General features: G+C 46.8%; 1 protein-coding gene across 2 annotated transcripts in view; it reads left to right on the plus strand.

Moving 5' to 3' along the window:
• CNPY1 (canopy FGF signaling regulator 1) overlaps positions 1-14,866 on the plus strand; it is a 184,790-nt gene that overhangs the window by 94,854 nt on the left and 75,070 nt on the right. The window lies entirely within an intron of this gene.

Raw genomic sequence — 14,866 nt, forward strand, 5'->3', positions numbered from 1 at the left:
GTGTCCCCATCACTTCAGGTGTCCCCATCAGAATGCCCCCTTAACATAATATGTGCCCATCAGAGTGACCCTTAACATAAAATAAGGGGCATGCTGATGGGCACATTTTATGATAAGGGGCACTCTGGGCACAACAAAACATGCCCATCTGCATGCTCCTTATCATAAAATGTGCCCATCAGCATGCCCCTTATTTTATATTAGGGGCATGCTGATGGACACATTTTATATTAAGGGGCATGCTGATGGGCACATAAAATCAGTGTTGCTCTTAAAATAAAATATGCCCATCAGAGTGACCCTTAACATTAAATAAGTAGCATACTGATGGGCACATTTTATGTTAAGGGGTACTCTAATGGGCACATTTCATATTAAGGGGGAACCCTGATGGGCACATTTTATGTTCAGTGGCACTCTAATGGGCACAACATATATATATATATATATATATATATATATATATATATATATATATATATTGTGAGGGATTAGCTCGTGGGGATCACCTTTTCTGAAATCACAGTCTGTAAGCAGGCACTTTCTTTTAAGTCTGGCGGATGCCAGATTTTATTTATACACGGTTTGCAGATTAAAATAAACAAAACAATAAATTAAATCCTTGCCGTCCGGCGCTAAACTAAACAAACAGGATCTCCTCTCTATACAGTGTGGGGCTAGTCCCTGACACCCACAAAACATGTAGTAAAGCAAACCTTTTAGTCCAGCACTCAGCGCTCCCCTCACTCAGGTCCCTTCCTGAGTTTCAAGCCAGAGCCCTGTTGTGCTCTCTTCCTGGACATTTAAAGTCCAGCTGATTGTGGACTCCAGTGGACCCAAACATCCGGACCGGAATCCTAGCCAGGCCCAGAGACTGTAAAACCCGGAATGGATTCCGGTTCAGTCTCTCATGATAGAACGTATGCGAGGTGAAATGTACCTATGATCATGTATCGCACCTCGCATAGCGTCACATATCCTCCCCCTCTGCTCAAGCCCCTGCAGCTGAGCACTTGACCCAACCATACAGTGCACACGGGAGAGGGCATCTGCATTATTTTGGAGCTTCCCTGGCCTGTGCTCCACCGCAAATTTAAAAGGCTGTAGAGCCAGGAACCACCTTGTCACACAAGCATTTTTCTCCCTGTTATCACACATCCACTTCAGGGGAGCATGGTCTGTGACCAGCTTAAATGACCTCCCCAGTAGGTAATACCTCAGGGAGTCTAAGGCCCACTTAATGGCGAGACACTCCTTTTCTACGATGGCATAATTTTTCTCGTGCTTGTTCAGCTTCCTGCTCAGGTATACCACTGGGTGCTCCTCACCATCCCTGATCTGTGACAGTACGGCCCCTAGTCCCACCTCAGAGGCATCCGTCTGTATAACAAACTCCTGGCTAAAATCCGGGGTTACTAGTACGGGTACCATACAAAGAGCCTGTTTTAACTTCTGAAATGCCCCCTCGGCTTCGGGGTTCCATTTGACCATGACCGACCCCTTACCCTTCGTTAGATCGGTCAAGGGGGCAGCAATGGTGGCAAAATTGGGTATAAAACGCCTGTAATACCCCGTAATGCCCAGGAAGGCCCTCACTTGTTTTTTATTGACTGGTTGGGGCCATTTTTGAATTGCCTCAATCTTATTGGTCTGCGGCTTGACCATCCCCCGGCCAATAACGTACCCAAGGTATTTGGCCTCCTCCAGGCCTATGGCACATTTCTTTGGATTGGCCGTGAGCCGTGCTTCCCTAAGGGAATCTACGACCGCTTGTACACGGAGCAGGTGCGATTCCCAATCTGGGCTGTGGATGACCACATCGTCCAAGTACGCCGCTGCATACGAGCGATGTGGTCTCAAAATTTTGTCCATCATTCGCTGGAATGATGCAGGGGCTCCGTGCAGACCAAACGGCATCCGCTTATACTGAAACGAGCCCTCAGGAGTGGAAAAGGCAGTCTTCTCCTTGGCCGATTCAGTAAGCGGTATCTGCCAATAACCTTTCGTTAGGTCTAGGGTCGTTATGTAGCGAGCCTGTCCCAACCTGTCCACAAGTTCGTCGACCCGGGGCATCGGGTAGGCGTCAAATTTGGACACACTGTTAAGTTTTCTAAAATCATTACAAAACCTAATACTGCCATCAGGTTTTGGGACCAGCACTATGGGACTTGACCACTCACTGTGAGACTCCTCGATCACATCCAACTCTAACATATTTTTTATTTCTTCCGCAACTGCCTCTCGCCGGGCCTCTGGAATTCTATATGGTTTTACATTTACCCGAACCCCTGGTTCCGTCACTATGTCATGTTGGATCGTGTTGGTCAGTCCGGGTAAGGGGGAGAAAAAGTCTCTATTTTTCTGCACGAATGCCCTAACGTCACTTTGCTGTGCTACGGACAGGGAATCCGTGATGGGAACGTCAGGTATCACGGGTATCCGGTCTGTTGGAGGCAGGGACGTGGCCAGTAAAGTCTCTCCGTCCTTCCAGGGCTTTAAGAGATTTACATGGTAAATTTGGTGTGGTTTCCTTTTCCCTGGCTGGTAGACTTTGTAGTTTACCTCCCCCACCCTTTGGACAACCTCAAAGGGACCCTGCCACTTGGCTAAAAACGTACTTTCTACCGTAGGAACCAGTACCAACACTCTGTCCCCCGGGTTGAAAGTACGGACCTTGGCACCCCGGTTATAGACCCTCCTGGGCTCGCTCCATATGTTCCCGTACTAGGGGCAGAACGGCTGCGATTCGGTCCTGCATCAAGGAGACATGCTCTATGATGCTCCTATATGGGCTGACCTCTCCTTCCCACGTTTCTTTAGCAATATCTAGCAGGCCCCTGGGATGCCTACCATACAAGAGCTCAAAGGGGGAATAGCCTGTGGAGGCCTGTGGAACCTCTCGTATGGCAAACATGAGATATGGTAGCAAAAAATCCCAGTCTCTCCCATCCTTGTCGACCACCTTTTTCAACATACTCTTCAATGTTTTATTAAACCTTTCGACCAGACCATCTGTCTGGGGGTGGTAGACAGAAGTACGGAGATGGGAGATTTTGTACAATCTACACAATTCCTTGGTAACCCTTGACATAAAAGGGGTGCCTTGATCGGTCAAGATCTCTTTTGGGATCCCCACTCGACTAAACACCTGGACTAATTCCTTGGCAATAACCTTGGCGGAGGTGTTACGCAAGGGTATGGCCTCAGGATAGCGAGTCGCATAGTCCAGGATCACCAGAATATGCTGGTGACCTCGGGCAGATTTCACGACCGGCCCCACCAGGTCCATGCCAATCCTTTCAAAGGGGACCTCAATTATTGGTAGAGGAACAAGGGGGCTGCGAAAATGGGGCGATGGTGCTGACATTTGGCACTCGGGGCACGATTCGCAGTACTCCTTGACCTCTGCATGCAAACCGGGCCAGAAGAATCTTTGGGTGATTCTCTCCCTGGTTTTTTCGACCCCGAGATGTCCCCCCATTACGTGACCATGAGCCAGGTCTAGCACCATCCTGCGAAAGGGTTTGGGAACCAGTAGCTGTTCTACCTCTTCCTCTCCATGTTTTATCACTCGATATAACAAATTGTTTTTAATTGCCATGTAGGGAAAGGACACCACCCAATTAGGATCCACCGGTTCCCCATCCAACACCTTAACATTTTCCCTGGCATTCATGAGGGTGGGCTCTCGCAGCTGCTCAGTACAGAAATCCTCCCTCCTGACCTCCAAGTCGGGTACCACATTTTGGCTACTCTCCATGTCAGGGTCAGGCGAGGTTTCCTGTTTGTTACCCTCAGGCTGGGTGCTAGCTTCTAAGTCCTCCGGTTCCCCAGCCATGGCAGGGAATGGTGGAGGATCTCCGGCCTCCTCGATCCCACCAACAGCATGCCCTTCCCTTTGGCAAAACGGGTCTGGTGAGAGTTCTCGAGTTTCCCCAGTAGGGGGAGCGCTATCTACGGGCCTCCCTTCACTCTCCCATAACTTCCAAAAATGAGGAAAGTCCCTCCCCACTAAGGCTTCATGGAGCAGTGAAGGTACCACCCCCACTGAATGTGTTACACAGCCCCAGGGGGTATCAACCTCAACCACCGCTGTCTGGTAGTCCCGAGTGTCCCCATGGATGCATATTACCCCAATACAACTGGGGTGTAGTTTTGCGGGGTCTACACACACACTCCTGACTAAGGTCACCACACTACCAGAGTCTAGCAGGGCTGTAAGAGGCTTGCCATCTAATGAAATAACGCACATTTGTTTTTCCAGGCGACGCTGACCTGTCGCAACACATGCAACCTGTGCAAACAGAGAAAGGCGTCTTACCCTATCAACATAATCACATTGCATAGGTTCATCATTTAGAGGGCAGTCTGCAGCAATATGACCTAATGCATGGCAACGAAAACACCGTATTTGCCCTACCCCCAGTCCTTTTAACGGTCCCAAAAACCTTCCTGGCTTCTTTGGCCAGTCTCCAGGTCTAGGACCTACAGTCTCATCTGCTGTAACAACAGTCTTATCCACTCTCCCCAAACTCTTGAACCCCGGAACAGTCTTACCCGAACCGTTGGGAGATCTTGCACCCCGAGACACACCGAAGTGGGGCGTAGGTGGGTTTATCAAGTCCTCAGTAGCACTGTACCTCTCCACTAGGTCCACCATTTGGGCTGCAGTGTTGGGGTCCCCCTGTCCGACCCACTTTCTCAGGGTAGCAGGGAGCGCACGCAGGTACCGGTCCATTACCACACGCTCCACAATCTGGGGGCTGGTCAGAGTCTCTGGCTGCAACCACTTCCTGGTGAGGTGGACCAGGTCAAACATTTGTGACCGAGGTGGCTTGTTGCTGGAATAGGACCACTGATGCACGCGCTGGGCCCGGACTGCCATGGTGACACCCAAGCGTGCGAGTATTTCTGTCTTTAGAGTCTCATAGTCCTGGGCCTTATCTGGTTCTAGGTCAAAATAGGCCTTTTGGGGTTCTCCTGTTAGGAATGGGGCCAATAGTCCCGCCCACTGCTCTTTTGGCCATCCTTCGCGGTCAGCGACTCTCTCGAAAGTCGCCATGTACGCCTCAACATCATCCGCCGGTGTCATCTTTTGCAGGTGGTAGGAAGCACGTACAATCTTTGGTTCCGCTAACACCGGAGGTGCGGACCCCTTTTTCAGTTCCACCAGAGCTTCGGCGAACTGTCGGTTCATCTCCTGCTGGGCAGCGTGTTGTGCTGCAACGGCCTCTGCGACTTGGCGGTGTTGTGCTGCAACGGCCTCTGCGACTTGGCGGTGTTGTGCTGCAGCGGCCTCTGCGACTTGGCGGTTTATCTCCTGCTGGGCAGCCTGTTGTGCTGCAGCGGCCTCTGCGACTTGGCGGTTGGTTTCCCGCTGGGCTGCATTGGCCTGTAGCAGGGCCTTTAACATTTCTTCCATTTTCAGAAAAGTGCCCGCTGAATCCACCACGTGTGAGGGATTAGCTCGTGGGGATCACCTTTTCTGAAATCACAGTCTGTAAGCAGGCACTTTCTTTTAAGTCTGGCGGATGCCAGATTTTATTTATACACGGTTTGCAGATTAAAATAAACAAAACAATAAATTAAATCCTTGCCGTCCGGCGCTAAACTAAACAAACAGGATCTCCTCTCTATACAGTGTGGGGCTAGTCCCTGACACCCACAAAACATGTAGTAAAGCAAACCTTTTAGTCCAGCACTCAGCGCTCCCCTCACTCAGGTCCCTTCCTGAGTTTCAAGCCAGAGCCCTGTTGTGCTCTCTTCCTGGACATTTAAAGTCCAGCTGATTGTGGACTCCAGTGGACCCAAACATCCGGACCGGAATCCTAGCCAGGCCCAGAGACTGTAAAACCCGGAATGGATTCCGGTTCAGTCTCTCATGATAGAACGTATGCGAGGTGAAATGTACCTATGATCATGTATCGCACCTCGCATAGCGTCACAATATATATATATATTATTTTTTTTTTTTCTCTCAGACATTTAGGTCATAGGAAACATGAGCCAGGTGTAAACAATAAAAGGCACAATACTGTGAACAATCAATCGCCACCATTTAGTTGCTCTATTGAAACAACCAGACCATACCCTGCGGTAATAGAGGGCAGGAACAAAATCTGATATTTCCAGACATACAGCATTGCCTTTGAGATAGTTCTCCTTTTCATGTAAGTACATTAGCACTTTAACGGGTTAAGTTTCACACCTGCATCTCTACTATAAACCCTGCTTTTGTTCCAGTACTAGGTTTATCCAGAAGAAACAAAGTCTGCTCAGAGTTTCCACACCAAGCAGCCAGTACAGGTGGACATCCACATCATGGACCTGCACTGTGTCGGGTTTTTGAAGTGACAGCTTCAGTGACTGAGGCAATTTTGCACCAGATTCTGTATGTCTGGAATGTATAGCATTGCTGAGTGAGTGAGTAACTTATATAGCGCTAACAAATGCAAACTAAATCGCCTCAAGGCGCTTGTATCCTGAGTCGTCCTTGTCATTCAGAGGTGGGTCTTCAGTTTTTTATTGAAGGCGCGATGGTTATCTTCCATGCGGATGATGGTTGGTAGCGCGTTCCACAGCCGTGGCCCCTGGACTGCAAATCTTTGTTCTCCTTTCGATTTATAGCGGGTCTTGGGGATGCAGAGCAGGTTTTGATTAGTCAACCGTAGGGCCTGCCCAGGGATGTAGTGTCGTATTTTCTCGCACAGGTATTGCGGGGCTTTTCCTTGTGTGCATTTGTGAGTGAGGCAGAGTGTCTTGAATGTCACCCGATCCTTTACGGTTAGCCAATGCAGGGACTTCAGGGACAGGGTGATGGAATCCCAAGGCTTTTTTCCCGTTATTAGTCTGGCGGCTGTGTTCTGGACGACTTGTAGATGCAAGATCTGGTATTTAGGTAGTCCTAGGTAGAGGGAGTCCGCGTAATCCAGTCGAGCATTGATGATTGTTCCGACTACTACTGCTTTTTCCTTATCCAGGATGAAGGGGATTGCTGCCCCTCTAGCTGCATTATACCCCAGTACTCCAGCCCTAGGCATACTTAACACTTAAGCATACACTCATGAGAGGTCCATGCTTTGCTTGCACAGGTGTTCCATGCATCCGTGCGCAGTCACTCCCAATCATGTCAATTGCAGCTCAGCAGCTCCACAGACACAGTTGCTGCTCCCAATTTGACATCCGTGTGGGCGCAGGTCTCCTAACCCACACTGTCTGCGTTCAAGGACCTGCATGTACTTGCACCCATATGGTTATCAAATTGGGAGCAGTTACTGTGTCTGAAACAGCTGTACGAGGGGGTGCTGATAAGTTTTGAGCCTTATCCAGCTGTAACTGCCACACTATTCTACTTATTTCCCCAGGAAGTCAATGCACTTGCAACATCTGTCTTGCAGCTTCTTAAGTCCCTGCAAATAAAATTTTTCTGACTGCTGGTGTAACCACTCATTTGCAGCATTAGTTGCCTCCGGAATACTCACAAATTGTTGTTCCTTTAGGTTTTTTTTGTGATTGGGAAACAGATGATAGTCAGAAGGAGCCAGGTCAGAGGAATAGGGTGAATGGGGCATCACTTGAAAGTCTAAGGAGGTCAGTTTTGCCATTGTTTCACCTACAGTGTGTGACGAGGCTTTGTCATGCAACAGGATGACACCTTTGGAGAGCTTTCCTCAATGATTTTCCTTGATATTTTGCCTCAACTTCATCAGTAATGCACAGTAATATGTTGCATTGATGGTTGAACCCTTTTGGAGATGGTCCACAAGCAGAACTCCCTTCTTATCTCAAAAATCTGTTGCCATTTGCTTCTGCACTGACCTTTGCACACAGAACCTCTTTGGCCCCAGGGAACCACTGTGCCTCCATTCCTTAGACTGTTCCTTTGTCTAGGGATAACTTTTCTTGCAAAATGTTCCAAAACTACCACAGATATCTCCACGCATTAACTTTTTTGTTTGGTTGTCAAAAGTTTTGGGATCCACTTTGCTGCAAGTTTTCTCATTTCCAAGTCATTGTGGATAATGGCACCAACTCTCTCACATGATATTCCAGATATGTAGCAATACTTTTGGCTGATATGTGGCGATCCTCCATGATCATGGCATTTTTTTCCCCACGAAAGTGAAGTTACCCTTTAAGAAGACTGTGGGGGTTATTTACTAAAACTGAAAAGTGCAAAATTTGATGCAGCTCTGCATATAAACCAATCAGGTTTTATTGCCAAAGCTTAATTGAACAGTCTGAAGTTAGAAGCTGATTGGCTACCATGCACAGCTGCACCAGATTCTAAGTGCATCAGTTTTAGTAAATCTCCCCCTGTGTGTCAGAAATCTTGGGCTAAGAGCCCATTGCCATTCACCAGTAGGGTTTAAGGGAGTATATGAGCAGGGCTTCCACTCCCTCTCTGGAAAAAGCCTGCCGGACAAACACAAATGAATCATCCTGCAAGGGTTCACATGTTGCCTTGAAATCCAGCATGATCAGGGCTAATATTTTTAATAAGCACTACCCATAAATGTATTACAGTTTTTCTCCATTTTTACATTCTAAAAACAACATGGACAAATCTCCAAACCACTTGGCAATTGTTCACAACTGAATTGAATTTCTCATTTATTTCATCAAATTGCAAATGTTTCAGTACATGTCTCAATGTCTCAATACATCTTTCAAATGATTAAGTACAAGTAGCCTACATTTAGCACAATTTCCAATTGAATAGATCTTGTTGGTCTAAACTGATTGTCATTTCTTCAGTCTAATGGTTGTTCTCTCCAAAACCTGTCAGCGTCATTTCATTGTTTAAGTCATCACATGCACAATAGTCTGTTCAATTGTCAAAATTATTCAGGAACATAATACCATGAATACCATATATGAATCTCTTGGAATATTTGATAAAATGATTACAGCAATTGACAGTCGCGTGCAACTAGAACTTGACTAGCGAAGGAGGAGTTGGAGTTGGTCTCAGATGACCAATTAAACAGTATGTTTAGTTACTGTACCTGACAGGTCCTGTCCATGATTGTGAATGCTGCCAAACATGTATATATAGAGCTTGACCATGCAGGACCAGTACAATTTCTGAACATGGAGTCGCCTGGCCAAGTAAATGAACAATGGCAACTGTCTGCTTGAGGAAGAAGAAGAGGACGAGTAAGGGTGCGTGGTGGTGGAATAGGTGGAAGAGGCTGAGGAGCATGAAGACACCATAATGTCCCTGATGAAATTCGGGCCACAATTATAGACCATGTCATCAACCATGGCCTCACAATCAATGATGGAATTATATAATGTATAGGACAGGACATGTGCATAGAGCAACACGTATGTTTATTCATTTACATATTCATTTAGTGTGTGTGTGATAGGCCTACAGTATTACAGTATCTTACCTAAGTGGGATGTTATGTATGATACTAACAATGACAAGAAAAATATTGTAGAAAATAAACTATGGAATAGTTTATTTTCTACAATATTGATGATACAGTTTACAGTAGTATTCCAATATTCCAGTAAAAACTGCAGCTTACTGTATGATGCAATTATCATTATAATCCTTATTTTGAAGACTATAACATACAATACAGTAAGAAAAAGGGTCAAAGAGCTGCAATTACAGTAGTGCCTCCCATGTAAATCTATCCAATTCTTTGGGTTTTACTGTAACATTTCAGTAAGTCTAGTTGTTGATCATTTTTCCCCTCCCCTTTCTGTCAAATACCCCCTGTAGTACCTCTGCATAGGGTACATGTACCCCAGGTTTGGATCCACTGGAATACTGGCCAGTAGTATATTTAACTTGTGTAGAACATAGAACATTCCTATGTAACTGTCTGTAACTGTAGTGTATGACTCTTCTGTATGACTGATTTGATGTTTTCTTTTTTTACTCTATTGTAGAGAATAATGGCATTGGAAGGAAACAAGACCTCTCACATTGATAAAAGAGTGATCAGCGCATATAATCCAATGAATAAATAATAAAGATAATAAAGCACTAATATATAACAAAATAAGTGATAAGTGACAATAATGTGCAATAAATGCTAATAGTCCCAAAATGAAAACATAAGTGAACAGAAAATGGCAAAAAATAGGTGATGATGGTCCTTGTGCAATCCAAATCTTAAATGAACTTCACAATCTTCTGTATAAATCTTCTAGGTGCTGTGCTTGCAGAGTGCTTACCTTAAGGCAGGTATATGCAGACTTGTATGAGTATGGGTAGGTCCAGGGATGGTTCCTCCACATAGATTCCCAGCTACTGTCTGTCTCCACGGGTACAGATGGCCTCACAGGTTCTCTCCTTGATTTGAGCCCCAGTATAAATTAAAAGAGACACTCCATCGTGAAGTACAGCAAGGGATTTTAATAAATAAAGCTGTAGAAACTTACATCAAAGTAAAAACAAAGCGGCAGTGACAGCGGTGTTCAGGCTCTTCCTATTTCCTGGTCCATCAGATCCTTACCGGTTAGTCAGTCAGTCAGTCAGTGTCAGCGGTGGAGTAGGGCGCTTCGGACCTTCCGCTTACGAGCCTGCTCTCACCCAGACCTGGCAGTCAGATGCTAGGCAGACGCTAGGCAGACTCTCCAAGAAACAGCTCCCTGGAACCAGGAACCAGCACCTCTCTCTCCTCGAGGACTTCTCTTCTCTTCCGCAGGTAAGACCCTGCCTCTCAGGGCCTGACATCTTGGGGAATCGCTGACGGCCGTCCTTATCAGGGCAGCCGTCTCACAGACCCCACACTGCGGCTCTCTGCACTCTCTTTTCGCCGGCATCACCGCCCGCACGGCCACCCTCGTTTGTGGTGGTCCCAAGGCACCCCCCCTGGGTGTATTTTCGGCGTGGTTTGGCGTTTCTTCACCCCCGCGCCAGCCTGCTTCTTTTCGCGGCCGCCGCACCTTAGGAAAGTCCGCGGCTTCAGCCGCGGCCTACCGGCGTACCGTTCGTTTCTCCCTGCACTAAACTTCCAAAGCACAGATCGCTCTGGATTTTCACCCCCACACCCCCAGATGTCCCCTGTTCAGCAACCTCATCGGTAAATTATTGTCTTTACCAAGCTGACAGCCCCCCCCCCAGCCTGGGTCCTGTGCTTTGCCTGGCAGCCATTTTTTTTTTTTTTGGTACACCCCAGCAGCAGTGACACCCAGCATCCCCCCACCCCCCCTTTTCCCCTCCATAGCCGTCAGTCTTTTGATCCAGGGTTTTGATCCGATCGCCTTCTGGGATCAGGAAGGAATTTTTTTCCCTGTCGCAGCACATTGGCCAGCTTGCCCAGGTTTTTTTTGCCTTCCTCTGGACCAAAAAAAAAAAAAAAAAAAAACATAATTCCCCTTGAGCAAGGATTCTGTGAATCCTCTCTCACCCAACACCCGCACTCCCGCCCACGGTGACTGGCAACAATGGTTAAGTTGCGATACTCTGCAGAAACCATTTGGGGACTGAGACAATTCGCTACTATATTACCTGCCGTCACCACAATAGCCTTAAAATCAGATCAACTTTTGAGATTCGATCATCGATCGATCATCAAAAATTTCAATCATTCAACACAGCTCAAGCACATATCATGTGCTTTGCTTAACACTAGATCGGCAGTTAAACACCGATCAGAAATCCATGATTTCTTACTACAAAACGATCTAGACTGCCTCTTTATTACAGAAAGTTGGCTGTCGGACGATTGCAACCCCATTCTCGGAGAACTGGTACCAGCAAACTACCGCATCTTAACGGAAAATAGAATAGGGCAAAGAGGAGGAGGCCTGGCGGTGATTCATAAGTCTCATATTGCAATCACCAAACCGGTCCTTCAAAATCCTCTACCTTTTATGGAAACCCTTACGCTTCAACTTCAAGCTCACTCTCAGGAGACCGTTCACATTCTCCTCTGCTATAGGCCCCCTGGGCCCAAATCGCAGTTGCTTCCAGCATTAACTGAGTTCTTATCCACTTACGCCCTTAACAGCAATCATCTTTTGCTGCTCGGGGATTTCAATCTGTGGGCCAACTCCTCACAGGATCCCATCGCGGAGGCCTGCATCGACCACCTGGAAGGGATAGGACTTCAGCAACTCATATGCGGACCCACGCATGCTTCAGGTCACACACTCGACCTAATTTTCAGACAAAATCTGAAAATAAACATTGTGGGCAATGAACCTTTGCCATGGACAGACCACCATGCAATAAGCTTCATAATTCCCAGAATTCCACTAGCTATGAAGGTTCCCAAGCTGGTTACAATACACTGGGCTAGATCTCAGAAAAGGCTCCACTCGGAACTTTTCAGATCCACCCTGGTAAACCGAATTGAGGGTATTCCGCCTCAGCTAGCAGCCTCAGATACACTGGATGCCATAAATACAGCTCTGCTACAGTCAGCAGACTTAGCAGCACCAAAGCGCAAAGTCCGCGGCCGGGCAAAAAAGTCCAGCTGGTTCAATAACCAGCTGTCACTACTGAAGCAAGAGCGCAGAAGGGCGGAAGCCGCCTGGAAAAGAAGTCCTTCAGATGACCGCCTCAACTTCTACAAAGCAGTAACAACACGATATCACAAGGAAATTTTTAAAGCCAAAAAACTTTACTTTTCCATGGTGATTAACAGCGCAATGAATCGCCCACGCGAACTCTTCAGGATGGTCACCCAGACCATGAATCCGGGATGTCTTGAAGTCCCCACTTCAGACTCCCAAGAGTTCTGCAATGAACTATCGGATTTCTTCATCAACAAAATTGAAAAAATTCGGGTAAGTATTCGGCAAAACAATACTCCACTCAGTCCCTTCTTCGATCAAAACACCGACGGAAAGCCTCTACAATCAACTAAGTTCACTTTGGAACCCATCTCCATCGATACCACCAAAAAATTCATTGGTGCGCTGCGGAACAGCACTGCACCCAACGACATCATTCCCACCAAGCTACTGAAGGAATGTGCCGACATCCTGGCGCCTCCAATCACACAGCTTATAAATCAGTCATTCAAGGAAGGCATAGTGCCTTCCCTGTTGAAAGAGGGCACAATCCTGCCGATCTTGAAAAAACCTAATTTGGATCCTATGGACCCAACTCACCGCCGTCCCATTACAGGTCTAAATGCTCTGTCCAAAATAATGGAGAAAGTGGTGGTAAATCAGCTGCAACAGCATCTGGATACCCACAACCTACTTGATCCATTTCAGTCCGGGTTCCGCCCCGGACACGGGACAGAAACGGCCTTACTGAAAATATGGGACGATGCACTCGAGGCCGCAGACGAAGGAGAATCGTGTCTCCTGGTTCTGCTGGACCTAAGCGCAGCCTTTGACACAGTAGACCATAAATTGCTACTGAGACGACTCACAGAAGTCGCCGGAGTCACAGAAGACGCTTTACCATGGTTCTCCTCTTTTCTCGGAAACCGATCACAAACAGTGAAACTGGGATCTTTCACGTCAGAAAAACGCACGGTGCCTTGCGGGGTCCCCCATATCACCGGTGCTGTTTAATATCTATCTTCGTCCTCTCTTTGATATTATCAGTAGCCAAGAACTACTTTATCACTCTTATGCAGACGACACGCAATTGTATTTTCGCATCTGCCACAAAAAGGATCATCATCTCAGATTAGAGAAATGTCTCTCTTCAATAGAAAACTGGATGACTAAGAGTTATCTCAAACTCAATAGCGCTAAAACGGAACTGTTCATCTTCGATGCCAGTCGAAAGAGACTACCAGCAACAAACTGGACACCATCACCCATTCTGGGACAAATCATCGCCCCTAGCTCCAAAGTCAAAAGTCTGGGAGTCACGTTTGACACCTTCATGACTATGGACGCACAAATAGGGTCAGTAGTCAGCGGGGCCCACCATTTGATGCGCCTACTACGCAGACTCATTCCATTTATCCCCAAAGAAGACGTAGCAGTCGTGGTGGGAACAATCGTGAATTCCAGACTGGACTATGCAAATGCCCTTTACCTCGGGCTCCCCAAGTACCAAATCGCTCGTCTTCAAGTCGTACAGAATACGGCCGCAAGACTTGTGACTGGGAAAAAATCTTGGGAATCAATCTCACCTTCACTGAGATCCCTTCATTGGTTGCCAGTGAAAGACAGAATTGCATTCAAAGCACTCTGCCTGACACATAAGTGCATCCATGGGAAGGCTCCTAGATATCTATGCGACAAGATCAAACCGCACAATTGCAACCGCATTCTGCGTTCCACCGACCAAAAATTGGTCATGGTTCCTAAAACCAAATACAAATCTAAAGGAGAAAGAAGGTTTGCTTTCCAGGGCCCCAGGCTTTGGAATGCTTTACCAACCAGCATTCGGTTGGAGCAAAACCACCTGTCGTTCAGAAGGCAGATCAAGACTCTGCTTTTCTGATGGCATGAGACACAAACAACCAGCGCCCAGAGGCGATTCAGTTCGCATGTGCCGCGCTATATAAATTTTTCATTCATTCATTCATTCATTCACCACATCACGTGGCTTCATTCACGTGGCTTCATCATCTGGTCAGGAGTTCTGATCTGATCCGCTTTTTTTTTACTTAGATGTAAGTTTATAAAGCTTTATTTATTAAAATCCCTTGCTGTACTTCATGATGGAGTGTCTCTTTTGATTTATACTGGGGCTCAAATCAAGGAGAGAACCTGTGAGGCCATCTGTACTCGTGGAGACAGACAGTAGCTGGGAATCTATGTGGAGGAACCATCCCTGGACCTACCCATACTCATACAAGTCTGCATATACCTGCCTTAAGGTAAGCGATCTGTGAGCGCAGCACCTAGAAGATTTATACAGAAGATTGTGAAGTTCCTTTAAGATTTGGATTGCACAAGGACCCTCATCACCTATTTTTTG

The sequence above is a fragment of the Rana temporaria genome, chromosome 5 (assembly GCF_905171775.1).
Source record: "Rana temporaria chromosome 5, aRanTem1.1, whole genome shotgun sequence".
Taxonomy (NCBI): domain Eukaryota; kingdom Metazoa; phylum Chordata; class Amphibia; order Anura; family Ranidae; genus Rana; species Rana temporaria.